The sequence below is a fragment of the Phoca vitulina genome, unplaced genomic scaffold, assembly GCF_004348235.1.
Source record: "Phoca vitulina isolate PV1807 unplaced genomic scaffold, GSC_HSeal_1.0 scaffold19, whole genome shotgun sequence".
Lineage (NCBI taxonomy): Eukaryota > Metazoa > Chordata > Mammalia > Carnivora > Phocidae > Phoca > Phoca vitulina.
In genome coordinates this window covers 29,796,816-29,823,192 of record NW_022589722.1, presented here as the reverse complement: position 1 = coordinate 29,823,192, position 26,377 = coordinate 29,796,816, and the positions used below count along the sequence as shown (strand labels likewise).

General features: G+C 59.6%; 1 protein-coding gene across 2 annotated transcripts in view; it reads left to right on the top strand.

Annotated features, from left to right (window-relative positions):
* SHISAL1 (shisa like 1) overlaps positions 1-26,377 on the top strand; it is a 133,092-nt gene that overhangs the window by 61,134 nt on the left and 45,581 nt on the right. The window contains exon 1 of one of the 2 annotated variants that reach the window (XM_032416383.1): positions 7-41. The exons of the other annotated variant lie outside the window; for it this stretch is intronic. The gene's annotated coding sequence lies outside the window, so the exon portion shown is untranslated. Of the gene's footprint in view, positions 1-6; positions 42-26,377 lie in introns of those variants that run through there. 2 annotated transcript variants of the gene reach the window in all.

The window sequence follows — 26,377 nt, the reverse complement described above, 5'->3', positions numbered from 1 at the left end:
CCCGGCGGCGGAGCGAGGAGCGAGCGGGCGGCGGGCACGAGGTGAGCGGCGCCCCGGGGCGGGCCGGGCTGGGGCCGCGCGGGGGAGGGGCGCGCCGGGCCGGGGTCCGAGCGCCCCCGGCAGAGGGGGCCGGGGGCCGAGCGCCCCCGGCAGAGGGGGCCGGGGGCGGGGCTCCGGGAGGGGGAGGGTCCCGGCGAGTGGGGGGGCGGGGTCTTCGGCGCCGGGGCTCCGCCGAAAGGGGTGCGGGCGCCCGGCGCGGGGAGGGCTGGGCGCACTGGGAGAGCCGCGTTGGGTGCTTCGGAGGGAGGGTCCGGCGGTGCCTTGGAAAGGGGCCGGGGACGCCGGGCGGAGAGTCTGGGGGCGGGAGCCGCGTGGGGTAGCCGGTGCTCTGGCGTTCGGGTCCGCGCCAGGGCTAATCAAGGTCGGGGTCGCTGAACCTTGGGGAGGAGGCGGGCCCGGGTCGGAGGAGCAGTCCGGAGCGCGTCGTGCCGGTACGAGGCAGTTGGGACCGGAATGCTCGTCCGAGGTGGGGACCGGCGTCCGAGGACCTAGTCCCGGAGCGCAGCGAGCCGGGAGCCCCGTGCGCGCCGGACAGAGTTCCGGAGGCACGCTGGGGGGGACCCAGCCGGTTCCGGGGGCCCCAGCTGGGCGGCGCGGGCGACCAGGAAGACCCCCTCCAAGAGCGCGCCCCTGGCTCCCCGCCTGCCGCGTGGCCCCAGTGGAGCCGCCGCCGATTCCCGGGGCCGAATCAATATTGATCCCGCGCCTGGGGCCGGGTGGCCCGGCGGCGGCCTCCGAAGCTCACTAGCGCGAGCGGTTGTCATGGCAACGAGACCCCAAGCGTCTTCAGGTTATATTTATTCTAATTATTATTATCATTATCAGTATTAGTATTTGTTAAGTCAGCCGGAGGGAAAAAAGAAAGGAAGAAATGCCAGTGCGCCCTGGCGCCTCCAACTGTCCTCTCTTTGGAGAGAGCTAGTGTCGGGCCGGTGGGCCAGGCCCGGAGGTCGGTGTGGGTGGCGGTCTGCACCCCTGGGGCGATGGGGCCAGGGAAGGGGAGTTACATAATCTGCCGTGGGAGTATGTCTGTATGCTTCTTTGTGTCTACCCCCCCTCTCCCGGCCTCTCTGATCCCTTGGCTTAGTGACTGCTCCTGCCCAAGGAACCCCAGAGCTGGATGGGGGGAGCAGAAAGTGCTTGGCACCAGGAATCACAGTGGGTGGCCTCTAGCCCTCTCTTCCCTGGCTGGGTGACCTTGAGCAAGGTGCTTGACCTCTCAGAGTCTCTGTTTCCCCATCTGTAAAGTGGCACGGGAGCCCTTGCCACCTCTGAAGGTTGGTGGAGGTTGCACTGAGCAGGGCCTGTCAGTTTCTGATGGTGTGCTGTTGGCTCTGTGACCCCAGGCAGTTTCCTGCCCTTCTCTGGGCCTCAGTTCCCTAGTCTATAGAATGAGGGCCTTGACCCCTGTGGGTCTACAACATCTTCAGTCACTGGTGTCCTGTGAATCCCACGCTGGGCTGTGATTGAAATGCTGTTGAGCCAGCCAGTTAGGCCCTATTCAGAGCCAGACTAAGGGGGGGGGGGTCCCTCCATCATCCCTTGTTTCTTCACCTGTCAGATGGTTTGAATGTGACCAGGAAGCATGTGGCCCCGCAGGACATTTCACCGACAGGCAGTCTTCAGGGTATGGTTGGAAATGGTTTTCAAAGCAGAATCACAATAAACCCTGGGCCCCTGGTGGCAGCTCAGGACAATCCCCATGCTGGTCAGCGTTGTCCAGAATTGGGGGGTTCCCCCAGCCCCTGAATCTGTGGCTGCTCGGGGCAGGACAGCCCCCTGCGAGCCATCCGTCTCTCCAGAGAGGCTGTCTGCTGTGGCTGTCCTGACGGGGGGTTGAGTGTGGAGCAGGAGGTGGCCAGAAAGTTCCCTGGAGCCAGGTGGCCCCTGCACCTTGGGGCTCAAGGTGAAAGCCCCAGGTAGGGGGTACTGCCAGTTTCTTTCATGTCACCGTCACCCGGGGTTCCTGGCTCTGTGTCAGGCATCTGGGAGGTAGTGGACTGACGGGAAGGTGAGGAGAAGCAGTTCAGCTTGGAGCTGCGTGTGTATGTGAGAGTATGTGGACATGCTAGTGTGTGTGGCGTGAGAGTTTGTAGCACCCATGGTGTGCGTGTAAATGTGTGTGGTGGTGTGACTCTGTGAGTGTGTGTGTAAATGTGTGCGATTGTGAGCGTGTGTCCCACCCCCAGTCCCGAGCCACCCAGCCCGAAGCCTGTCTGGCTGGACGGGAGGGGTGGGGGCAGGGCCAGCGCTGCTCAGACTTTTGTAGGGGAGAGAAAGGGGGGAGGGAGGCCCGCCCCAGGGAGCCGCTGAGAGCCCCTCCCTGGTCCCGTTAGCCATCCATCCATTCATTCCTTCACGCAGACTGCCCAGCGAGCCCCCGTCGCTGCTGCTGAAGGGCATCGGCTCTACCCTTGGCAGCTCTTGAGAAAACAGCCCCTAACGAGCCAGCAGGGCTGGAGCCCTGCCTGGGGGAAGCCGAGGCAGTGGGGGCGCAGGTGGGGAGGGTCTGCCCCAGAGAGCCCGAGGAGGGGTGCCAGGAGGGCCTGGTCCAGAAGGCAGGCCTGAAGCAGCCAGAAGGGAGGAGCAGAAGGTGTTCTGGGCAGAGACCCTCTATGGGTGATGATGCAGATTGGCCTGGGGGGGGGGCGGTGGGCTGCAGGACTAGGGGGACAGGCAGCAGATGGTGCTGCCATGCAGCCCTGGCACCAGGGAGCTGGACACCCCCCGCCCCCCCTCCCCCGGCCTGGGGGAGGGTTCAGAAGCAGGGGTGGGGCGGCAAGGAGGGGAGGATGGGTGGGTTTGGAGCTCGGACACTTACGTGGCCCACGGGTGGGAACCCATGGTGGGGGTGGGCAGAGGGAGGGGTAGTTTGGAAGACAAGAAGATGGATCTGGTTTCCAACTCTCTGGGACAATCAGCCAAGCCCTCGACAGCCCTCCCCGCTTCCGGCCACACTGCGGGAGACGAGTGCCTCATGGCCAGGCCCTTGCCTTCTAAGAGAGGGAGGGAGCAAGCAGACACCAGTTCTGGCCGCTTCACCCGCCTGCATATGACAAATGACTTTGCTGACACACGGGCAGGATGGCGCCTCCACGGCACTAGGCTAGCATCTGGTGGCGGGGGCCAGAAGGCCTACTACGTGCCAGACCTTGTGCTGAGCAAGCCCCAAGCCCCAACACCCCCTTAATCCGCACACCATCTGCGTGAACTGGTCATTATGGATGTTGTTGTGCAGACAAAACAGCCTCAGAGGGGTTCCGAATAACCCACTGGGATCCTGCTCCTAACCAGTACACCGCTCCGCCTAGAGCCCGGCCCTCACACACCGTGCTGTGAGCTGCTGCGGGTCAGGCTCTCTGGAGACTCACTTCCGAGACATTGTTCTGGTTCCCCGGCTCTGGACCGAGCCAGAGCGTGGCCCATCTGATGCTCAGGGTGATAGGTATCACCTCCCTTCTTGGGGACACTCTGCCTCTGTTAACACAGCCTCTGTTGGTTTGCTTCTCCCCAGGCTGAGTCACACAACAGATTCACATTGATCCTAGGATGAACTAAGAGCCCCATCCCCAGCTCCCTCAAAAAGTGGCTTTTCCCAGCCCAGCTGCTCTTTCTAGAAGTTACTGAAATCCTAGTCAACCTCTAAGAACGGGAGGGCCATGTGTCCTAAACATTCTTCCATAAGGTGGAGTCCTGAACATCTGGAGCCCCCAAAAGCGAGAGGGTGACCAGAGGCCTGGGTCACGGCCTCCTGGGGACAGCAGGTGCCACCCACTCTTTTGGTTTTGGCCTCACTCCGCACAAAGCCTGACAGGAAGGAAGTTCCCTCTCCTCCTCTCTCCATCCCTCTCTTTTTTTCCTTCCTGACTTCCTTCCTCCAGCTCACACATTCCTTGACCCCTTCTCTGTGTGTGACCCCCACTGGGGATATAGAGAAGATCCCAAAGCCCCCTCAGACCTGTCCTCATGGAGTCCCTGCCTAGGGATGACCAGCGCTCAATTTGTTGGGTGACTGAGTATATAAATAGATAATTCTCTGGCTGTGACGATGGTTGTCTTGGCACCCCTGACCCTGTTACTGTACCCCCCTCCCACGTGTCAGCTAGGCCCCCTTGTGACAAGCCCCTCCCTCCTTTTCCCCTTGGCTGCGACCAGGTTGGACATTTTCTGGAGAGCCTTCTCTGGGCATTCTGACTTGGCCACTCACTGGCGAGTCACTTGCCCTCTGAGTTGTTTTCTCATTCAGCAATGCGGGACATGAGGGTTGTGGGGGAAGGGGTACTGGTAGCGTCTTGGGTGTGGGAGCCCCCACTCTCCATAGCCTAAAGTTGGGGTTATCAGACAAAGAAGGGGACCCCAGCACATCTGGGGCCTGTGTGCAATGCTAAGTTAGAGGGAAGCCCCAGGAGCTGCTGCTGTGGGTCCTGAGAGGGAGCTGGAAACTTGTCCACGTACCCAGATACAGATGGGGACACTGAATCCAGAGCCGGCCCCGGATGTGCTCAAAGTCACAGTGAATGGGCATCCTTGAGGGCCAAGGATGTTCAGCGATACGATGCAGACTTGGAAGGTGTTTTTCAGAGGCCCCTGAGGCTGCCTGGGCTGGGGGATCGGGAGGGGGCTTGGATGGTAAAATTGCACTCCCTTCCCGAAAAGGCTTCAGACACCCCTACCCTCACCCCCACCCCCTCCAGGCCATTGGCCATCAGAGTGGAAAAGCAGAAGCCAGACGAAATGCAAATGCCTCCCATCCCAGATTTCCGGACGTCAGCCCTGAATGGAGCGTTTACTTTGCGTGTTCTCGAGACAGCCTGCCCCTTTCCCTCCCTCGACTAGGGTGCACACTCCGATTACCGCCCATCTGTCCGCACGCACACGTACCTCAGCAGATGCGTGCAGACTCGCCTCGAGAAATTAAGAAATAATGCATGAGTTTCCCAAATTACACCCATTTAACACTGAATTAAGTTCTGGAAGCTCTTAACAGAGCCCTGGGAGGAAAAAAATTTTTTGTTCACACTTCCCTGGAAAATGAGACAAACCGTGATCTTTTAAAACCCAGCTACATAATCTGATTATTCCTGGCTGGCAAGCGTCAGAGAAATGCCCGGCGGAGGGCGGGGATGGCTCGGGCCGCCACCGAGAGATTTGCATGAGGAAATTGGGCCGGGAAAGTTTGCCTCCTGCGCCACATTCAAAGCTCCTCAGTGCATGATGGGCTCAGGATAAAGTGCCGCTTTCTTAGATATTGGCGCAAATTAAAAATAAAGGCAAATTCCTTCCATCATCCAGTGTGAGAATTTCCTCCGCGGCTCCCCGAGCTGGTTACAGAAAGGATGGTGGTTTGCTTTCACTTCAGGCTCCTTTTCTTTTCGGGAAGAATCTCCCGTGTACAGCTGGATTCGTAGACCAACAGCCAATGCAATTTAGCTTGCATTCAGTCCACATTTCCGGAGCACCTACCCTGTGCCTGGACACAGTGCCAGGCCCCGGAGACCAGAACAATGAAGACAGGACCTGGTTTTGCCATGTGTTTGTTGGGGGCAGAATAGAATTAAACAGGCATCTGCAAGGTCCCACCCTGCCTGAGGGGGCAGGGAGGGCTCCCTGGAGGAGGTGACTTTTGGCTTGGGTCTTAAAGGGTGAGTAGGACTGTGCCAGGCCCAGAAGAGGAGCGGCATGAGAAAAGTCTTGAAGCGGGTCTCGCAGAGGCTTGGGCTCCCAGTGGCATCTTCCAATTTTCACATTGGCAGGTTCCCTTGTTACAAATCCCCTTCATATGCATTACCTTCCAGCACCCCCAGGAAACCCCAGGGCCAAGCTCTGAGTCTCCCTTTCCCTAAGGAGAACAGAGCCCAGAGAGAGGAAGCGGGTGCCTGGGGTCATAGCCAGACAGGGCCCTTTGGGATGGGGGAATAAGTATAAGACACTAAAAATGGAAATTCTAAAAATCAAATCATGGAACCACAGACACTAATACCAAAGTCGGGAAAGTCCCCTTTCTCCTTCCCTCTGAGCCCTGCTCCTTCTCCACTACCTCCCAGGCTGGGCTTCAGGACGTGGGGCCCGGGATGTCTGTGCTAGAGCTGCCAGCCCTGAGCCTCAGTCTCTACATCCAGAAAATGGGGGCAGGGAGCCTCTGTGTCCCTTTGCAGGAAGCCCAGCATCATCACTGAGCCCCAGAGGCCCAACCTTCACCTCTGGGTGGCAGTCCAGCATGCCCCCGCCATGGGCTGGTTTCCAAGGTCTCTGCTGTTTCAGTGTTTCAGGGAGCAGGTCGGGAATGTGGCATCCTCTGGGTATGACTGCCTGGAATCTGATCCCTGGGACCCTGAGGCCTTTGGGGAATGAGCAGAGCCTCTGAGCGGAGGCCCATCGTCAGGGCAACGGGTGGGAGGGAGGGAGGATCCTGGCACAGATCCACAGATCCCTGGAGAACCTGTGCCTGGGGCTCCAGCCAGGACAAGTCCCCCCTCCGCCTGTTCCGAACTCTATGACCCTGGGTGGTTATATGACCCCCGGGCCTCTGTTTCCTCACCTACAAAAGTGGGTTATTGTGAGAACCGGATAAGGTTTGCAGAGGTGCTTAGTGAGCACAGAGTGTGCATTGACGACCGCGTCAGCTCTCCGTATTCTCACTTTATTACGATGAGCAGGCATGTCACTGTGGTACTGTTCACCCTGTTCCCCCTGTTCCAGCCCTTCCTGCAGCGGCCAGGCAGGAACCACAGCCGATCGTCCCTGAACCTCCGCGGCTGTGGCTGTTGACTGAATGAGGAAATGAGTCAAGGGGGCCATGAGACCGGTGGTGCCTGCCTAGTGCACCCTCCTGGGTTCACGCCCCAATTCCAGTGTCGGGCTGCTCCGTTCACCCTGAGCTTCAGTGTCCTCGTGTGCAAAATAAGGCTGATAACGTTGGTAATGAGAATAATACGTTACAAGGGTGGTTTTGAGGGCTACGGGTAAGAATCATAATATTCTGGGCTCCTGGGTCCATCACAGTGATGACCATGATTTATTATCCCAGAGCTCTGGAGGGACCGTCCGGGCTCGACCCCCAGTCTCCATCCCTGCTAGCTGTGTGACCTTGGGCAAGTTACATGACCTCTTGGAGCCTCGGTGTCCTCATCTAAAAATGGGGATATTGCCCACCTCACAAGTTTCTTTCAAGAATCAAATGAGGAAATCCAAGGACCATGCTTGGTGCAGAGCCCGACGCGTAATTACGTGCTCAGTAAACGTTACTGTCATTACCACCACGGGTCCACTTAATAACAGAAACACCCAGGAGGCCCAGAGGCAGTGGAGCTTCTCTCTGTGCTGGAAGGGTGGAGACCACTTCATTCCTGATTTAGTTCTGTGGCCGGTGCCTAGGCCAGGGGTGCCTGGGCAGGATGGACAGATGGGCGAGCGGATGGATGGGTGGATGGATGGATGGATGAGCGAGTGAGGGGTTGGATGGAGGACGGAAAGAGGGAAGGAAGGAAGGATGGACAGCTGTCAGGAAACGTCACAAGCCTAGGATCGGGGCAGCTGGGGCGGGGGGCTTCCCTCTGAGGGCCGTGAGCAATGAGGTGGAATGGGCTTTGTAGCCATCTCTCTTCTCTGTGCAAACGTCTATTGTCCCCATTCCACGGGACTGGGCATGGTGGCCCAAGTCCGGGGGCGCAGGCCACCAGTGTCCCTGCCAGTTGGCTTCTGAGCCGGACAGAGCTGAGTTCGGGCTGTGCCTTCCTCCCCTTTCGCACAGCGAAGTCCGGGTGCAGCTCCGAACCTCCGTTCCCTCCTCCATAATACGGGCCGAGCGCTGCCTTCCTTTGGGGGATGGTGACGCGCAAAGATAACGTGTCTGAGCGTAGTTTGTAATCTGTGAAGCTACGCTGAAAGTCGGAGGAGGTGTGTGGACTCCATACGCCGCAGGCCGGGATTATGGAGCAGGCTGTGAGCCACCTGGTGGCTTCCAGAAGGGGCCCGAAGCGCGGGGCCAGGGAAGGGGCGGGGACGAGGGCACTGCCAGCCCAGGGCGGAATTCCCCTGCCGGCCCTGGGCACGGGAACGCTGGCTCCCAGGCCTGCAGGAGCCCCGACCTGCTGCGGAGACCCGTGAGTCGCCGGGGAGACCCGTGAGTCGCCACGGAGCCCCCGCCCCGGGCGCTTTGTCAACACCAGCCCATTTAATCCTGGGGACGTTCCGTGAGCAAGGACAGGTTACCACTCCTACCGGCGTGGTGACTTCCCTGCGAGCACACAGCTGCTAAGCAGCAAAGCCAGGATTTGGATCTGGCAGCTTCGACTCTTTCCACTGTGGGAGGCCGGATACGCTTCGTGGTCGGGGGTGGCGCCGGCATGGGGGGGCGCCACAGTCCTGTGCCCACCCCTCACCAGTGTGTGGCCTTGCCGAGCCGCCTCCTCTCTGTCTCAGTATCCTCCTCTGTAAACTGGGGTCCCCAGCAGGACCTCTGGGGTCCTGGGTGCCTGAGGGGCCAGGCAGAGTGCTCCAGAAGCAAGCCCTTCACACGTTTCCACTCGTCTGTCGCCATCACAGAGAGCTCCTTCTCTCTGGGGAGGGGGATGCAGGGTAGCGAGACCCTGGGGAAGGAGTGGGGTCTGAGTGCGGTTATATTGGGGTTGCCCCAGCATCGTCTGGGCCCGGAGGTCGAGGGCTGTGGGGTCTTTAATATCTGGCACCTGGTTTCCCCTGTCACCTGTGGCCACCTCCGAAGGTGCCGGGTGTCAGGAGTGCATAAGCCATCTTGGGTGCCTGCGGCATGGTCATTCACTCCTGAAGTTGCACCCAGGGCTTGGGGTCCGCAGGAAGTCTGAGTCCTACGGGTCTGAGTGCCACGTAAGGGCCTGAGCAAGTGTGGGTGATGACGGGGGTTGGAGGAGCAATTCTGCCTGGAGAAAGGGGTCGGAGCAGCAAGGAGGCCTTCCCAGAGGAGGTGGCACCCCAGGAGGTAGAGTATGAGATGACCAGGTCAATGAGCAAGGGTGGAGGGACATCAAGGCCAAAGGACAATGCATATGGAGCCCAGGAGAAGGAGCTGGCACACTTTGGGCGCTTGGGCACGGCTGTCCCGTGGTGGCGGTGAGGCTGGCGGGAGAGGCTGTAGCATTCAGCAGCGGCCTGACCTCCAGGGACTCTGGCAAGTTAAGGAGCATCTGTCCTGCCGCTTGGTCAACAGGGATGATGACAGCCCCTCATAGTTGCTTGTGTTGTGGCTCAGCCCAGCACCCAGAGAACTTTCCTGACAGGAGAGGGGCGGGGGAGGCAGGTGGCAGCCTCCAGCTCCACCCAGGCTGCCAGGCTCCCAGGGGGCCCCATTGCCTGCAGAGCCCCCCGCCAAGTTCAGTCCTTTCTGGGGAAGCAAAGCCTTCTCTTCCAGGGCCAGGATATTTCCAGTGGGTCCCCAACATGAGCGCCACCTAAGAGTACAGACCCCCAGCCCGGGTGAGCCCCCTTCTGGGGCCAGCAGGTGGGAACGTCCAGCCGGGTCACCAGGAGAGGGCGAGGGCCTGGCAGAATTCTGGGCAGGGCGAGGGAAAGATTAGGAGACTTTTCTCCTGAAATTCAAACAATTGGACAATCTGTTCTGGATCGATTTAGAAGCAGTGAAGTGGGAAAAAAAAATCAGAAAATATAGTGTGAAAGCTATTTTCTCTCTCTCAGTTGGGAAGAGGGATGAGCAGTTTATTTGTGGACTGTCCAAGGCCGGGGCCGGGGCCTCTTAGCTCCTCGCTGCCCCTCCACCGCTGCCCTGGCCCCCCACTCCCCCACTGCCTGCCTCTTCCTCCTCCGTGCCCAGGGCCGGGCTGGACAGCCGGGGTCTCAGAGGGGCATCAGCCCTGGCTCCAGCCTCCACCGGGAGCCAACAGTCCGCAGGGGCCTCAGGCGTGGGCAGAGCCAACATGGGCACTCTGAGCTAGGTGCCTTCTTGCAGACAGCGGGTGGGGAGGGATGGAGAGCCCCCCTCTCCGCTCCGGACCGAGGCCTCTGCATGCCAAGGGCAAGTGTCTGTTTAGTTCATTCCTGCGTCCTCAGGGCTGAGAGTCAGGAGTGATGCCTAGCAGGGGCTCAGTGAAAGTTTCCTGGCTGAATGATGGGTTTTAAATGAAGCGACCTGCTCACGGTCCCATGTCAGTTAGTGGTGGTGATGACATTGGAACCAGATCTGTGACCCCGATACCTGGATGCCCCCCATCCCCCCTCCCCATCTGTGAGGCCAGGAGCTAGGTCTGAGACACTCGGGGGATCTCCCACCAACGACCCCCTTCTTTCCCAGGCATGGCCTATCCCACTCCTCCTGACACCACCAAATGTAGATTTCGTTTTCACAGCTTGAGCCAAATGCTGATTGTTTTAAAATAAGCCTGTTCAGTGTGAGGCCAGACTAGTGTAGAGTGGAGGGTGGGGGGTGGGGGAGCAGGAGTGCGGGTCCCTCCTCCCCAGCTTCCCCGTGGGAATGTCCCCCAGGAGAACGGGTCCCCAGGGGCTGTGCTGAGCCGAGTTCTGTGGATGGAGGAGTTCAATCAGGGGCCAGGTCTGCCGGGAAGTCCTGAGTGTGGGCGGAGGGCCGGGCCTCCAGCGCTGGGTGGGAAATGGGACCAGCTTATTCCAAAAATGGTCTCTCTTCTGCTCTTCCCCCAGGCCTCGGGAGAGGGGGAAATTCCCGGTGATTTCATTTCGGGAGAGTGGCAGCCCTCTCCCTTAACACCACTTCCTCCCGATTGCCCAAGGCCAAGAGCCCGAGGCCCAGAAAGGACCTTGACTTGGACACTGCATCAGCTTGGGGCCAAGTGCCCGTAGCTCAGCAGCTCTGTGACCTTGGCCTGGTGACACCACCTCTCAGAGTCTTACTTTTCTTATCTGCACACTGGGAGCAGCAGACCCACCCCCTTTTCGAAAATTAAAGGAGACAGTATTTGTCAGATGCCAATCCCAGGGCTGGACACAGTAGGTGCTCAAGAAATAGTCTCTTTCTCTTGTCTCCACTGTACAGAAAGAAGGTCAGTTCTTATATACAGTTTAACTCTTGTGTGGGTTCTGCCTCTATAGCCTGGAGCCTGTGGGCTCTGGTCCAAGGACGGTGCCCCCCACCCCCGACGGCGCAGAGAGCCCTGTGAGCCCCCAGATGTCTCCCCCGAGCCACGCCAGGGATGTGTGGACTGTGCCAGCTGTGGCCAGTGTGGCGTTGTGGAGGGAGTCCTGTGCCGAGAATCTGGAAACCCGGGTGCCAGTCCCAGGTCGGCTTTGTATGAGCTATGTGACAACCTCCCCCGCCTCCCGACAGAATGACAGCCTCTCTGATCCTCCGTTCCTCCGTGTCCACATCTGAGGCTAATGATCTCCCCCTGGACCACATCTCGGGGTCACGAGCAGCTCACATTAGAGAACGTGGAGCAGCCAGAAGCAAACCCCGAGCCCCAGCGACGGAGGCGCTGAGAAAGGAAACCCTGTTTCCTGACCACCTGCTGACCCCCCAGCCCGGTCCTGGATTCACATAGACCACCTCATTTCATCCCTCAGGCCACCCCCGTGAGGCTGGGACCAGCACCCCACTTCGCGGGCAGGAGGGAGGCCCAGACAGGCTAGGTCAGGCGTCCGGGGGCACAGGACCACCGTGGGGCCTCCCCCAGGCCAGCCTGCGCCCCTGTCCTCTCTGCGGCCGCCCTCTGCCAGGCTCGGCCCGGCACCCGCCTCCTCATGGACTCCTGCCCTGCCCACCCCGGTTCTGCCTGGCTTCCTTGCTGACAGAGCTCTTTCATAAATGCTTTTTGATGTTACCTCTCCATTCCCCAGAAATTTTGGAGCCCATGTTCCCCAAAGCGGCACACTAATTAGACCTCCATAAGACTGTTTACCTAGATGTCAACCTATGCTCTAAAATTGAGCAATTTTCACCCCATTCTGAGCGATGTTCAGTTTTGGAAAAGCAGGAAGCCTGCTGAGGTGGGCCGGGACGTCTCCTTCAGCCCAGGAGCCCCCGGGTGAGGAAGGCTCGCCCTCCCAGTGCCGGGCTCTGCCCCATCACCACGGTGGACCGGGATGGACTCCCGGTTGGGGAGGCGGGTGTAGGCCTGATGGCTGGGCCTTCCCTCCCGCAGGGGCCTGTGCTCGGCCCCTCGCTCCCCACTCCCAGCATCTCTCGTGCCAAGATGAACACAGAGCCCGCCTGGGGGATGGTCAGAGGGCTCCAGCCGCTCCGTGGACGCCAGCAGACAGGTTTCTTAGTGAGTCTTGGGTTTCCGGAGCGCTAACTCAAAAGAATGGCTCTCCAGTTTGGGGAAGAGGTGCTGGCTGGGCTGGGGAGGAGCCCTCAGGCTGGGAAGAGCAGGGAGGCAGGCAGGAAGAGAAGAGCGCCAGGGGCTCAGAGCATTCCGTGCGATTCCAGAGCCCAGCTCCTGACCAGACACCTGACAGGGGCTGGACATGGTGACCCCAGGCCTGGCTTCCCTCCAGATCACCTAAGACCATGTGATACTGCTGTTCTTCTGGATGGGATGGGGACGCGGGTGTGTGTCTGACGTGGGGGTCTTCCCACTCTCCCGGGACCCCCATGCCCTCCGCCTCTCACACCAATCTTGTGGCCGACCTTCGTTCTTCCTGGGAGATCAGTCATGGGAATGGCTGGCAGAGGGGGCAGCAAAGCCCAAGGTGGGGAACCACAGGGCCGGGGCTGGCCGAGGAGTTCAGGTTGGGGTGCCAGGGGCCCCAGGAGTGGAGATGAGCCGGAGGAGGGCTGCTGTCTGTTCAGGTCTGGGCTGCAGGGGTGAGCAAGGGGAAGATGGCCGGGAGCCACTTCCTGCCACCTTTGCAAGCGTCCTGTGTCCCCTGGCTGCCTGGCCATTGCCACCAGGGAGCCCTCTTGGGTGTGGAGGGTCCCAGGGGAGGCCAGGCCTGGCTCGCTGGGGGCCAGAGTGGGATAGGGACCCAGGCCAGCTAACGGGGGGTGACAACAGATGCTTTTGAGAGGGGAGCAGGGCCTAGCTTGGCTTCTGGCAGCTGCTGGCTTACCTCCTGCTCAGCAGCTTTGGGGCCAATTATGGGGAGTGTGGGCGGGAGGCTCGTTAGCCCCCGGAAGTGGAGCGGGTCGAGGGGTGATTCGGGGGGACGTGGGCCCCCCAGGCCAGCGGTGGGGGGTTAAGAGTGCCAGGTCGGGGTGGGGAGCCACTCGCACGCACCATTCCTGTGGTCTCCTTTATGGCCCTATTTGCATAATTTTGAAGTTGATTGGCCTAAAGGCGACTTCACTTAATCACAGCTGACGAGTCTCTGGTTGCAACAGCAGCTGCTGCCACGGGTTGTTACAAGTTTGCTCAGCAGCCCCTCCCCCAGCGCCCCCCTCCCGGCCCCTGCTCGTCAGACCCCCCAGGGACCCGGCAGGACCTGGAGGCTGCCTGGAGAACCGTGGCCGCTCCCTGGTGTGTGCCGCGGCCAGGGCTTCTTAGACTTGCAGGTGCTGGGACCAGTTAGCAGGTGCGGGCGCTGGTTAGCAGGTGCTGGGACCGGTTAGCAGGTGCGGGCGCTGGTTAGCAGATGCTGGGACTGGTTAGCAGGGGCCAGGACCAGTTAGCAGGCACTGGTTAGCAGGTGCTGGGACTGGTTAGCAGGCACTGGTTAGCAGGTGCTGGGACCGGTTAGCAGGGGCCAGGACCAGTTAGCAGGTACTGGTTAGCAGATGCTGGGACTGGTTAGCAGGCACTGGTTAGCAGGTGCTGGGACCGGTTAGCAGGTGCGGGCGCTGGTTAGCAGATGCTGGGACCGGTTAGCAGGGGCCAGGACCAGTTAGCAGGCACTGGTTAGCAGGTGCTGGGACCAGTTAGCAGGTACTGGTTAGCAGGCACTGGGACTGGTTAGCAGGCACTGGTTAGCAGATGCTGGGACCGGTTAGCAGGCACTGGTTAGCAGATGCTGGGACCGGTTAGCAGGCACTGGTTAGCAGGCACTGGGACTGGTTAGCAGGGGCCAGGACCAGTTAGCAGGCACCAGTTAGCAGTTGCTGGGACCAGTTAGCAGGCACTGGTTAGCAGGCACTGGGACTGGTTAGCAGGCACTGGTTAGCAGATGCTGGGACCGGTTAGCAGGCACTGGTTAGCAGGCACTGGGACTGGTTAGCAGGGGCCAGGACCAGTTAGCAGGCACCAGTTAGCAGTTGCTGGGACTGGTTAGCAGGTGCCAGGACCGGTTAGCAGGCACCGTTTAGCAGGGGCCAGGACTGGTTAGCAGGCACCAGTTAGCAGATGGTGGGACCAGTTAGCAGGTGCTGGGACTGGTTAGCAGGCACTGGTTAGCAGTTGCTGGGACTGTTTAGCAGGTGCCAGGACTGGTTAGCAGGGGCCAGGACCAGTTAGCAGGCACTGGTTAGCAGGTGCTGGGACTGGTTAGCAGGCACTGGGACTGGTTAGCAGGGGCCAGGACTGGTTAGCAGGCACCAGTTAGCAGGTGCCGGGACTGGTTAGCAGGGACAGTCCCTGATCCGGCAGGTGGGGCCGCCCGAGAGCCCGTGTTTCCAGCCAGCTCCCAGGACATGCCCTGGATGCCGTCCATGGACTTCCCGGTGGGTATCAAGGCTCCAGTGCAGGGGTTCACAGCTGGGCCTGCCTGTTTCTGTTAATAAAGTTTTACTGGAACACGGCCCCACCCATGTGCTTAGTATCGCGTATGGCAGCTTTCTTGCTCCGACCACAGAGTTGAGTCATTGCAACAAGACCCAGTGGCTCGAAAGCCAATGATATGTACTATCTGGCTCTTTCTAGAAAAATCTCCTGGCCTCTGACTAGCCCAGTGGTTCTTATACTTGAGCGTCTGTCAGATTCCCCTGAAAAGCCAGGATAAAGATGCAGATTCTGAGATCCTGCATTTCTAGCCAGGCCCCAAGTCAAGTGCAGGGCCACACTCCAGGCACCCTGGCCCAGCCACCTCTTAAAACATTCTGCACACATCTTGTCCTGCTCTGAACACCATTCCCATTAGACAGAAGAAGAAACTGAGGGTCTGAGAGGTCCCTTAACTCTCCAAGGTCCTGAACTGATAAGCACTGGCTCTTCCCCACCGCACACTGTACGCTTGACGCGGGTACCTCACCCCAGGGTGAACACACCCCAGGTACAACACACCCCAGGTACTTAGCTTGGTCTGTTTCAAATCTGGGTTCCACAACTGGGCTTACTCTTAGTAACAGCAACACCTGAGCCAGGCACAGAGTGCCATCATCCTCTTTGGGTTAGGGGAGCATGATCATGGGCGGTCAGGGTGTCAAGGGCACAGCCGAGAGCACCTGGCACCCAGTGGGGGCTTTGTTGTCTGTCCTCTGCCAACATCTGCAGAGCAGCTGGTGATTTGCTGTGTGTTCAGTTACCAACATCCATTTGGCGTCATTCACTCCCTCGGGCAGTGACCACCTGTCCTGCCATCGCCGGATCACCTGGTCGCTGTGAATGATCAGCATGCTCTTCATCTCCTTAGTCTTCCCCAAACCCGGAGAGGGGAGAGGCAGGGCACCCACTTACAGAGGAAGAAACCCGGTCAGGTCAAATCGCGGAGTTACGCGGGAGGACGGTTCGTGTCCCCTGTTTGTAGGCGAGGAAGCTGAGGCACAGAGAGTTGATGACCAGGAAGTACTCGAAGGGACAGGGTTGTTACTGCGAGGAGGCCGGGGATCCATGCAGAGACAGAGCCTTACTGGAGTGGGGAGATCCCAGCACCAGGCCAAGAGTCCAGGAGGCCTATCTGAGCACAGGCATCCTTTCCAGAGAACTCTGCCAAGCCAGCTACCTGAGACCCCTCACCAGGCCCTGGTGACGGCCCCCCAGAGTCTGGGAGCTGAGACTATTTACAGTCGATGGGGGAGGGGACATAATCTTTATTTTTGTCCATATTTTTTAGCATTGATTTTATATTTTATTGCCTGGACTCCAGGTCAGGGAATTAGGTTAGTCCCTCTCCTGGTGTTCTCTCACTACGGTTCCCGTCAAAGCTGCTTTACTTACTTGTTTGTCTATTAATAACATAATAGACATGCTCGAGCCCACCACCCAATGCGAGGGCTGGAACATTGGCCCCGAGCGGCCTCCCTCACCCCTGCTCCGCAGGACCCGAGCATCACGTTGGCTCCCCTCTGTGCCCTGGTCACGGCCATACGTTTTCTACAAGAGCGCGTATTTCTCCAGCTCCTTCTAGTCTCAGCAAGTGGACTATGTTTGATCTGGGGACCTGAATCTCTCCCTCAGCCCCGTGTTGCTAAAATGTCCCGAGATGTTTGGCGTGGCTGTGGTGCCCTTGGCAGCTTGGAGTGTTGCAGTGCTTGGGCATACCACAGTGCATTTTCCCGTCTATCCATCTGGGTCGCCTCCAGGGTTTTGCTCTTCTAAACCCGTGCTGCCAGGAACGTTCTCATACCTGGTACGTGTGGGCCAGCACCCCTGAGCCCGGGAGGGGGTGTGTTGGTGCCACTTACCAGGCCGTGGCTGGGTACCCACCACGTCTAAGAGGATGTAGTGAAATGAGCCTCTCCTGGGCCTCCCTGAGCTTGCGGAGGGATCGTACTCCTACTAGGCCGGCTGGTCTGTGCTGTGAATCCAGCCCTTGCAAAGGTGAATATAGGAACTCCTACGCAGGGTAATCACGAAGAGTAATGGAACCTTAGAGCTACATGTTTATGGGCCATAGCTTCTCAGGATCTGGCACACGGGAGGTTCGCTTTGAATAGTAGCTTAAAAACGTTGAGGTGGCCCAGGCTCAGAGAGGTGCAGGGGCTTGCCCAGGGTCACACAGCTGAGAAGTGGATCCGAGTGTGTGGAGCCCAGGCTCAGAGCCCGCCCTCTGGTTCTCTCCTACCTTGGTAAGCCCTGCACAGAAATAGCTCCCACGTTCATTACACTGAAACAGCCCTCACTTTCACTTCCCATTTGTAAGTCTCATTCCTTGAACACCCCTCCCCCCACCCAAGAGGCCACTGTGAGACCCTGGGGTCCGCATCGAGTCTCAGTTCTGCCACCGACAGCTGGTGGCCCAGGATGAGTGATGAAGCTCGTGGAGTTGAGGAGATAAGAAAGTGCCTATTTCCTCACTTGTAAAAATTACAGATAATCTACACCCCTCCTAATCCTGAGAATTAAATAAATACCTACTGCCCCTCACCCTCGCCAGACTGGGTCGACACTTCTCCTGGGCCCCACGGCTCCCATTTCCCCTTGACTGCACGGTCACCCTGGGGGCCCCTGTCCCCCTGGGCCATGGCTGGATAAGGGGAACCCAGGCCAGTCTGAAGTTGGTGATAAGCAGAGCACCTGTTCTTCGGGGGATGAGAAAGGGGGTTTATCTCTGGCCCAGCTCAGGACAGGCAGGATTCCAGGGATAGAAGGGAGGGAGAGGGAGCTGGCCTCCTTGATGGCTCAGCTCTAAATTCTTTCAACATCCCCCCCCCATCCACCCAGCTCCCCAGGGTGGCCTGTGTGCACACCTAGCTGGCCAGACAGAGGACCGAGTGGACAGACATAGGGGCCCACCACAGGGTCATAGCTTGCCCCTGTATGAGTGTGGGCCGGCCCCTCCCCCCTGCCTCCCTCCCCTCACCCACTGATTACAGGTCCAAGAATGCACAGAAGGTGCTCAAATGGCTCCCCGCTCCCCACTTGACTGGCTTTGTCCTTCGCTCTGTTTCCCTGTCCCTTCCCCACCCAAGAGCGTAGCACCCCTAGTTTATGGTGGTCCTCATGAATTATGGGAGTGAGTGCATCAGCACTACTCTGTGCCCAGAGTGCTCACCTGGGCCCTGATCGGTGAACCGGGCCTCCCCCCACTTCCTCTCCCCCCCACTCCCATTGCACTGGCCTCGTCCCCTAGCTCTGTCCCACCTCTCGGCCTTTGCCCGAGCTGGCTGGCGCACTCTCTCCCCCAGGCCCACCCCCTCCTGGTCTGGGGAAAGCCTGCTTACCTCAGATCTCAGCTTCCCTGGGGCGCCCCCGACCCAGACCAGGTCAGGGCCCTCCCATCTGCTCCAATGCCCTGAGTCACCCATGTGTGTGTTTGGTTGGCTTCGTGAGGGTTGGGACGGGTCTGTTCCCACTGCGAGCACCATCTGCTGTCCCTAGCCCAGCGCCCAGCTCACACCTCATAGGGAATGAATGAATGAATGAATGAATGAATGAATACATTCACACATGCCTGCTTGGTCCCTCCCAGCACCCCTTCAAGGTGAGTGTGTGATCCCCATTTACAGATGGGAAACTGAGGCTTGGCTCTGGCTTCTGTTCTCCCCCAGGAGGAGAGCTCCCAGGGCCAGGGCCCCCCACACTGAGGGAGGCCGGGAAAGAAATCGAGGCCACCCTCCAGCAGGCCTTCTGTGGGCCTGTCTTTCCTCTTCCTGCCCTGACACTTTCAGTGATTCATTCTTCATGGGATATTTTTGTGTTGCTCCAGTGGGAGAAAAAAAATGCCTGTGGGATTTCCAGGGGTTGTTTTATCTCCATGGTGCCGCCAAATAATTCGAGGGAACAGACAGAGGCAGAGGGATGTCAGGTTACAGTGTCCTTCGATGGCTTCCCCCAAGCGCTCCCCTCAACTAGGGAGGAAACTGAGGCAGCGTTGGGGGAGCCGCTCGCCCTGTGACCCGGCGTGGCCCCGCGGCGGGGAGAGCAGAACCTCCAGGGGCCAGGATTGCCAGCCGTGCGCCCTTCCCTGGGCCTCAGTGTCCTCACCTGGGATGTGTGGAGAGCGGCAGTGCGGGCCTCCAGCATTTGAGAACGGAACATACAGGAAGGACATGGTGTGTGCAGACCTGGCCCAGGGCCAGGGGTCAAGGAAGGGGACCAGGGAAGCAAGGCGAGGTTAGAACTTGAACCCAGAGCCCAGCTGGCTGGGTGCAGGGGGTCGAAGAGGGGAGAGAGCCCTTTATCAAGGAGAGACTGCAATGTGTTCTGAAGGAGGGATGGGGGGCAGCAGTGGTTTCTAAGTTAGTGGTAACGTGTACTCTGTCCCCGTTACAACACTCTTTCCAACGCCCCACACTACAGTTTGCAGAGATCCCTTTGACCGTCCAGGGGCCCCGTGGAGCGGGCATTATCATGCCCACCTGATATGGGTGACTGGGGGGGACAGGGAGCATAGACGGAAGACTCTGAGCTGACCCACCTGGGTTCCCTGGCCGCAGAGCTGGGGTTTGGGGTTTCTCGGCTAAGGTGAGTGGCTTCCACCATGAGGCTGATGCCCAAGGTCACTGTCAATGACAGGAGAAGTCAAGCCCCCCATCTCCATGGGAGGGGCAGGCGTGTTGCACTAAGGCCTCTGCCTGGATCTACCCTGCTTCCTCTGAAAGCTTGCTCTTTGCGATAAGGCAGACCTGGCATCCAGGCCAGTGAGTGTGGACAGAGTTCCTACTCTTTGGGCAGCAAACATCTAGTCAGCACCTAGTGTATGCAAAGCAAGGCAGGGGGGATAAGAGGCCCGGAGGTCCCCTCTGCCCCAGAACCTGGCACCAGGCAGGGAAGCGATTAGCCAGCAGGCAGGGTGGAAGGATATTAGTGCTAACATGAGACACAGACACAGCAGGGAGAGGAATTCACCTGTAGGCGTAGTGTTCAAACACACTTCCATTTGCTAAGGGGCACCCAGGAAACTCTCAGATACCTAAAGCACTGGCTTTGGAAACACAGTGGGCAACACAGATAGGAGCCATTTGTGGAGTCCTTGGTCTATGTGCTGGGTGCTCTGCTAGCATTTCTGGTCCTTTCTGTTTCTTTGTACCCCAGCAAGGAGGGGGCATGGTTCCCATCTTACAGATGAGAAACCTGAGCCCAGGGAAGTAAGTTGCCTGGAATTCCCAGCTAGTGAGCGGCAGAGCTGGGATCCCAGGCTAGGTGGTGTCACCCCCAACCCACCATGAGCCTGTTTGGAGTCAGACAGACCTGAGTTCAGGTCACGGCCCTGCCACCCTCCAGGTCAAGGCAAACCACTTAGTCACCCTAAGTTATGGTTTATTTATCTGAAAAATGGAGCTGACGATGCCTACAGTCATTCACCAATCTGGCAAGTGTTTGTAAAGGGCCCACTATGTGCCAGGCCCCATGCTGCTTACAGTAACAAGCAGCAACCACGTGGTCTCAGCAGGGCCAGCGTCGAGGGTGCGTGATCGGCGCAGTCCCACAGAGCCCGGGCCGCTCAGAAGGGCCCAAGCTTGGTTTAATGCTCTGCGGTCACTATCTAGAAATGCCTAATCATTTTTTTTAACAAAGGCCTGCGTTTTTCATTTTGCACTGGGCCCTGCATATTATGTCCCCGGTCCTGGGTCCCAGCCCTCATCCAACTTACAGTCCAGTAGAAGAGACGAATGTACTCAGAGCCGCCGCTCCGAGTGCACAACTAGAACCTCCACCTGTGTTTGAAGGCAAGGTGAACGGGCAGTGAGCACAGCGGCAGGGCTCAGGGAAGGCCTCTTGGAGGCCCCAGGCCCTGGGGGAATTGTCTGGAACTGCCAGGTGCAGGGAAGGGACAGCGGGCTGGGGCAGAGTGCAGGGACGGAGAGATGGCCAGTGTGGCTGCAGGGGGACCCCCCCCCCCCCAGCCAGGGAGGAGCCAGGACCCTGGCAGGGTTTTGATCAGGGCCACGGAGCTTGATTTTGAAAGCCAGCTCTCTGGCTTCAAGGTGAGGATGGGTTGGGGTTACAGCAGCAGTGTGGGGGGACCCCATGGTGCTTGACGGATGCAAGGGAGAGGAAGTGAGGGGGTCCAGAGGGGGCCAGGCTTCCTCCCGGGCTCGCAGGTCTGCATGGAGGTGGGAAAAACAGGGGACCTTGGGGACCAGCTCGAGGTTCAGTGGGAAGCCGTGGGTGAGGGGGCTGGTGCAGGGGCTCAGTGCACGTGTCGATCTCTGGCCCACGTCTGTCCTCCACGCGTGCGCACCGGCCACCTCGCCCTGGCCCCTGGCCGGCACGGGGAGGGAACGCATCCCTCCCCACCTCCCTCCCTGTTCCCTCCCGCGGGCGCGCAGGGGTCAGAAGGACCCACTTTGATCTTCCTTCACACAGGCATCTCGCCTCCCCACATGTTTATTCCCAGACTTCACATTTCAGAGTGAGATTTCATAACCTTGAAGTGAGCGTTGTCCTGAAAACAAAAGTTCGAAAACTCCGGGTTAGGTCTGCACCGCTAAGGGAGGGCCCTGGGAGCTTGGGACCGGGCTGGCAGTTAAAGATCACTGCTGATACCGTGTGCGCTTACACACGTGCGCGTGCGTGTGCAGGCGTGTACTGTGTGTGGACACGTGTGTGCCCTTGTGTGCTGCCTGGGGCATGCACGTGCTCATCCGCCGGTGGAGACAGGGCTCAGGAGCAGAGCATGGGCTTTGAATCCCAGCTCTGCCCCCACCCTCCACCTGCATCCTGGGGAGGGCGGGGTATAGCCTCAGGTGTGGGGTGTGGCGGGCGAGCAGTGAGTGAGCTCCTGAGTGAAGCACCACCGGCCCAGGGAGAGTCCCCAACAGCTGTTAGCTGCTGCCTCCCATCCATGCCAACAACACCTGTCTCTTGGGCACCTGCTGCTCGCAGAGGGCCCCGCCCATGTTTCATTACTTCTACTAACGCATAGTCCTCATACTACAGCTTCTAGCAGGAAGAAGAACGTCCAAGCCTCCTGACTAATTCATCGCGGCATCAGTTGCTTTGTGACTCTACCCCAGGCCGTAGTCCCATGGGGGCGGGGCCGTGTCCCTGTCCCTCTTGCTTGTGTCTACGTGCCCCCCACCCTGCCCTGCACTGGTTTTGGCCCCCAGGGGAGCTCCGTTAGGTATTCATTGAGTGGGCCTCCGGAAGAGGAACCACTCCCCGGACAGTGGGGTGGGGAGGGTGACCAGGTGGCCTTTGAGCCGGGCCTCGCAGGTTGGTCTGATTTGGACATAGGAGTTGGGGAGAGGGGGACCCAGGGAGGGCCAGCCTGAGCCGAAGTCCTGATTCCTGTGCTCTGCTCTCCAGCCACCGGGCACCCAGGAGGCTGGGGCAGGACCTGTCCTTGCCCTGCCGTAGGGCTGGCCACGGAGCTGCGCCTTCTACCTCTCCTGCCCCTCGTGCACCCCCACAGGGGAGGGGCAAGGTGGGACATGTTTGGGTGACAGGCATAGCACTAGTCACGTGTCCGTCTTTGTTCTCAACGCCAGGAAATTCAGGGCTTGGGGGGCCAGGTCTACCCCTCATTGTCCCTACTCCTGATTTGCTCTCGAGGCTTTGTGCCCTGCCATGATCCTGCCCACTCTGGTGGCGGGTGAATCCCACACAACCTGGGCCAACCCTGGGGCAGAGGCAGGCCCAGAGTTTCAGGAGCCCACCAGGGGAGTGAGAGAGTCCGGGGGAGAAAAGCTTCCTGAGAGACGGACACCCCAGCTGAAGCTTGAAAGCTGGGTCAAAGCTGCCCAGCTGCAGGAGAGGGGAAAGGTGTCCCAGGCGTGGAGGAACGGCATGTGCCAAGGCCCGGAGGAGAGGGCTGACCCTTGAGGAGCGGAGAGAGTAAGGGGGTAGGAGCGAGGGCCAGACCCCATGGGGCCTCAGGAGTGTGGAGACTTGAACCCGGAGCTGCCAGGACTCCTGAGAAAGTGGGCTGCTGGTCAGACGGGCACTTCAGAAAGCTGGCCCTGGATGGCTCCTGGGGCAGAGACAGCTCAAGGAGCACTCAGCACGGACCCTTTCTGAGCACCCACTGCACGCCAGCTCTGTTCCAGGCGCTTTGATGCATCACCTCATTCAATGGTCACAAGGATCCTGTGAATTAGATACAATTTTTATGCCCATTCTAGGTCCAAGGAGACTGGGGAGACTTGTCCAAGGTCACACGGGCTGTGGTTACAAGGGTGGAGCCAGGACTTGGCCCCAGACAGTGTGGTCCAAGCTCAAGGACCGAACCTCCAGGCCATGCTGCCCTTGACCCAGTCCTGGCAGGAGGATGCGCTTGGCCCCGCCCAGGGGAGGGTGTGGTGGTCTGAGAAGGGGTGGGGGGAAGCCCCAGAGACGGTGCGGGATCTCCAGGTGCCGGGCCGGGGCGTCTCGGGCGGCAGCCCCTGCACTGAAGCCAGGTCCTACCCCACACCCCTCCCTCGCCCGGGCTGACGAGAAAACAGATCTGTTGTTGTTCCCGGTGGGGTGTAATTCATCAGCTCTGTTTCTCTCCACATGCCCTTCTTCCTCTCCTCTCCAGCCTCGCCAAATTCGGTGTTTAAAAATAATCCTCAAATCTGGGAACAGCAGTCCCCGGCTGACCTGAGGGGTGGACCGCAGAGATGCGTGCCCGGCTCGTGATTCTGGATGCGGCCAGAGCTCAGCGGGAGTCCTACTCATCCAGAATGTTCTCCCAGTTATTGGAGTTTTATTGTTGGCCCTGAGCTACCCTCGTGGGCCATTTACCAATTTTCAAAGAACTAGAACCCAGGACAATAAATCTAATCTGTCTGTGGTAAATGTGCTTTCTCGGCGGCGGCGGGGAGGTGGAAACTCCTGCCGTGCCGAGGTGGTGAGCAGGATCTAGGCCGGGTTGGCCTCCCGCCTGAGCCGCTGAGGAGCTGTGTGACCTTGAGCCTCAGTTTCCTTCTTTACGAGATGGGCTTTGATGACCTGCCTGTGCCGGGTGGCGAGATTCCCTGAGAGTGTACAGAGAAAAGTCAGAGTCCAGGACCCGGGTGGGGGTGGGGGTGGGAACGAGCTGAGAAAGCCGGCCCTGGGGCAGCCCAGTGGGAGGAAGGGGGCTCCCGGTTCCCGCAGGCGTCACCCGTGGGGGTCCCGGGTGGCTGTACCTGGTGGCGTGACATGCCCTTTACACCTGAGCTCGTAGTCCCTGAGCACACGTCCCCCTCTGCAGACCCCACGCAGGGCGCGAGGGCATGGCTCTGGCCTCGTGAGGTTGCTGCTGTCGGTTGCGTGACCCCTGAGGACAGACCAAGGATCACAGCTGCCGCCGGCCACTGAGTTTCCAAAGCCACTCTGACCCCGCCAGGCTGGAGTGGCCGGCTTCTGAGTTTTGCTGTCTCGTGAGAAATGGAGTTTTTGTGGTGGGCTTTGTTCCATCGTAGATTCAGCGTTCAGTTCCGGCGCCTGAGCTGCTCCTCTCCATAGGCCCCCATGCCCCCCCCGCCGAGTCCCTGTACCCCAACCTTTGTCCAGCAAACAGGGCTGTGGCTTCTGCTGCCCCCAACCCCTGCCGTGGAGTCACGCCCAGGCAGCCCCGGGTGAGGGTGGGGAGCACAGCCAAGCCGTGGAGTCTGAGCAGACCAGTCCCGGACGGGGACAAATGCGGCCGTCGTGTGTCCTGCTCCCACACATCTGCAGTATGCGGGCCCCTGAGGCCTTCAGTCCCCCCAGACAGGCCTGAGGGCCCGAGGCCGGAGTTGGCCAGGCTGGGCTTCTCACCCGGTCTGTGGGACTCTGGAGCCCAAGCTCCATGGCCATGGCCCCCAGCTGGCCAGGCCCCGGCCCAGGACCCCCATGGCCTAACAGAGGAGGGCCTGGGGACCAATCACGTAAGGGAGAGCTTGGTGGGCCTCCAGCCTGGCATACCCCCTCCTCCCCGCCCCTAGACCCCAGCCCAGACCCTGTTCCAGACTGGGGGTTAACGAGTGGATATTGGGAGAATGCGTGAATGAGTAAATGAATGAACACATGACTGAAAGAAGAGATGGAACATGACATGTCTCATGGAGGGACAGACTTCTCCCAGCTGACGGGATCGAGGCAGGCCTCCTGGAGCCGCTTCTAAGGTGGTGCAGGATTTGGACTCACAGGAGAAAGAGGAGGACACCCGGGTGTGAGTGACAGCCCCCTACTATAAGGAGGGCTTTGTAGGGGCTGGAGCAGCAGAGCGAGTGCTGGGTACAAGGCAGAGGTGCAACCCCCCACCCTGAATTCATTCAACAAACCCACTGGCCCTCGGACTTGAGCCTGGCTCCCGAAGTGGGGAAGCCCCATCCTACAGGAGCCAGAGGGCCCGCAGTCCGCAGACCTGTATCAGCCCTCAGTGGGCCTTGGCTTGCTCACCTACAGAGTGGAGGCTCGGAGGGGACCATCTCAGAGGACCTGTCACTCCCCACCCCTCCACCCCCCGCTCTGTGTTTTCCAGGGTGGATCCTTGGGTTTCCTCAGTGCAAATCCTGGCTAAGCACTTTGAAATGCTTTAATCTCCTTCATCCTCCCAGGAGGGCCCTGAGGGAGGCTGGGAGGAGGCCCAGGCTCAGAACAATTAAGCAGTTTACAGCCAGTGGGGCTCCGATGGGTCCAGGGAGGCCTGTAGGAGAGATAGGAGGGCCCTTCCCCAGGGGCTGCCCTGACATCAGCTTGCATAAGCACCGAATGAAGGTGTTTCGGCTCCATCTTACACTCACGCCGTCCCCCCTCTTACCCTGGCTCACGCTTCAGACGAACAGCACATGGCATCCTAGGTCCACCCGCGGGGCCCGGCCATCCACCCCCTGCGTTTGGCCTGGAGTCCAGTCCTGTCTCCTCCCTCGGAAGTTTCAAGCCTCCGGGTTACCCAGGGTGGCTCCCTGCTCTGCCTGCCACCACTCAGGAGGACTAGGGCCTCCTGGGACCCCAGCTGGCGCCCCTGTGCCCTCCCTGACTGAGCTGTGAGCTCCCAAGGGTAAGGACAGGCTGGCCGGGCCCAGAGCAGGTGCCCCGGGACAGCCTGGGCGGTCAGAAGGCCATTCCTGTGGACTGTGCCATGCCCTTCCCAGTGCCCTCTTCCAGAACTATATTTTCTGGCAGCAAATCTCTGCAGTGTGTCCTTTGCTCTCAGACCTTCCCCTGGGAGGGGGAGGCCTTCACCAAACGAGGGGACAGGACTGGAGGGGTCAAGGAAGCCCCCAAAACCTGCTCTGCCTTTGGGGGGACACCCTGCTGGGAGGGTGCACAGGTCTCCACCAGGGGCGGAGTGGTGGTGAGGGGGCTGTCCAGGCTCTAGCTCCCAGGTGAGCCGAGAGCACCCCTCACACCTCAGTGTCCATCCCAACCCGTCCTGGGGCAGTCCCCACGGGAGCGTGTGTGGTGGTGTCCTGGGGCCGCCGGAACAAAGCACCACACAACCCAAGTGTGTGCTTTCATAGTCTGGAGGCCAGAGTCCAGGATCAAGGTGTGGGCAGGGCTGGATCCTTCTGGGAGCTGCCAGGGAGTCTGCCCAGGCTCTCTCCCAGCTTCTGGAGGTTTGCTGGAGATCTTTGGGGTTCGCTGGCTTAGAGGCATCACCCCAACCTCTGCTTCTGTCTTCACATGGTCTCCTCTCTGTGTGTGTCTCCGTGTCCAAATTTCCCCTTCTTATAGGGCCCCAATCGTGTTGGGTTGGGGCCGACCGG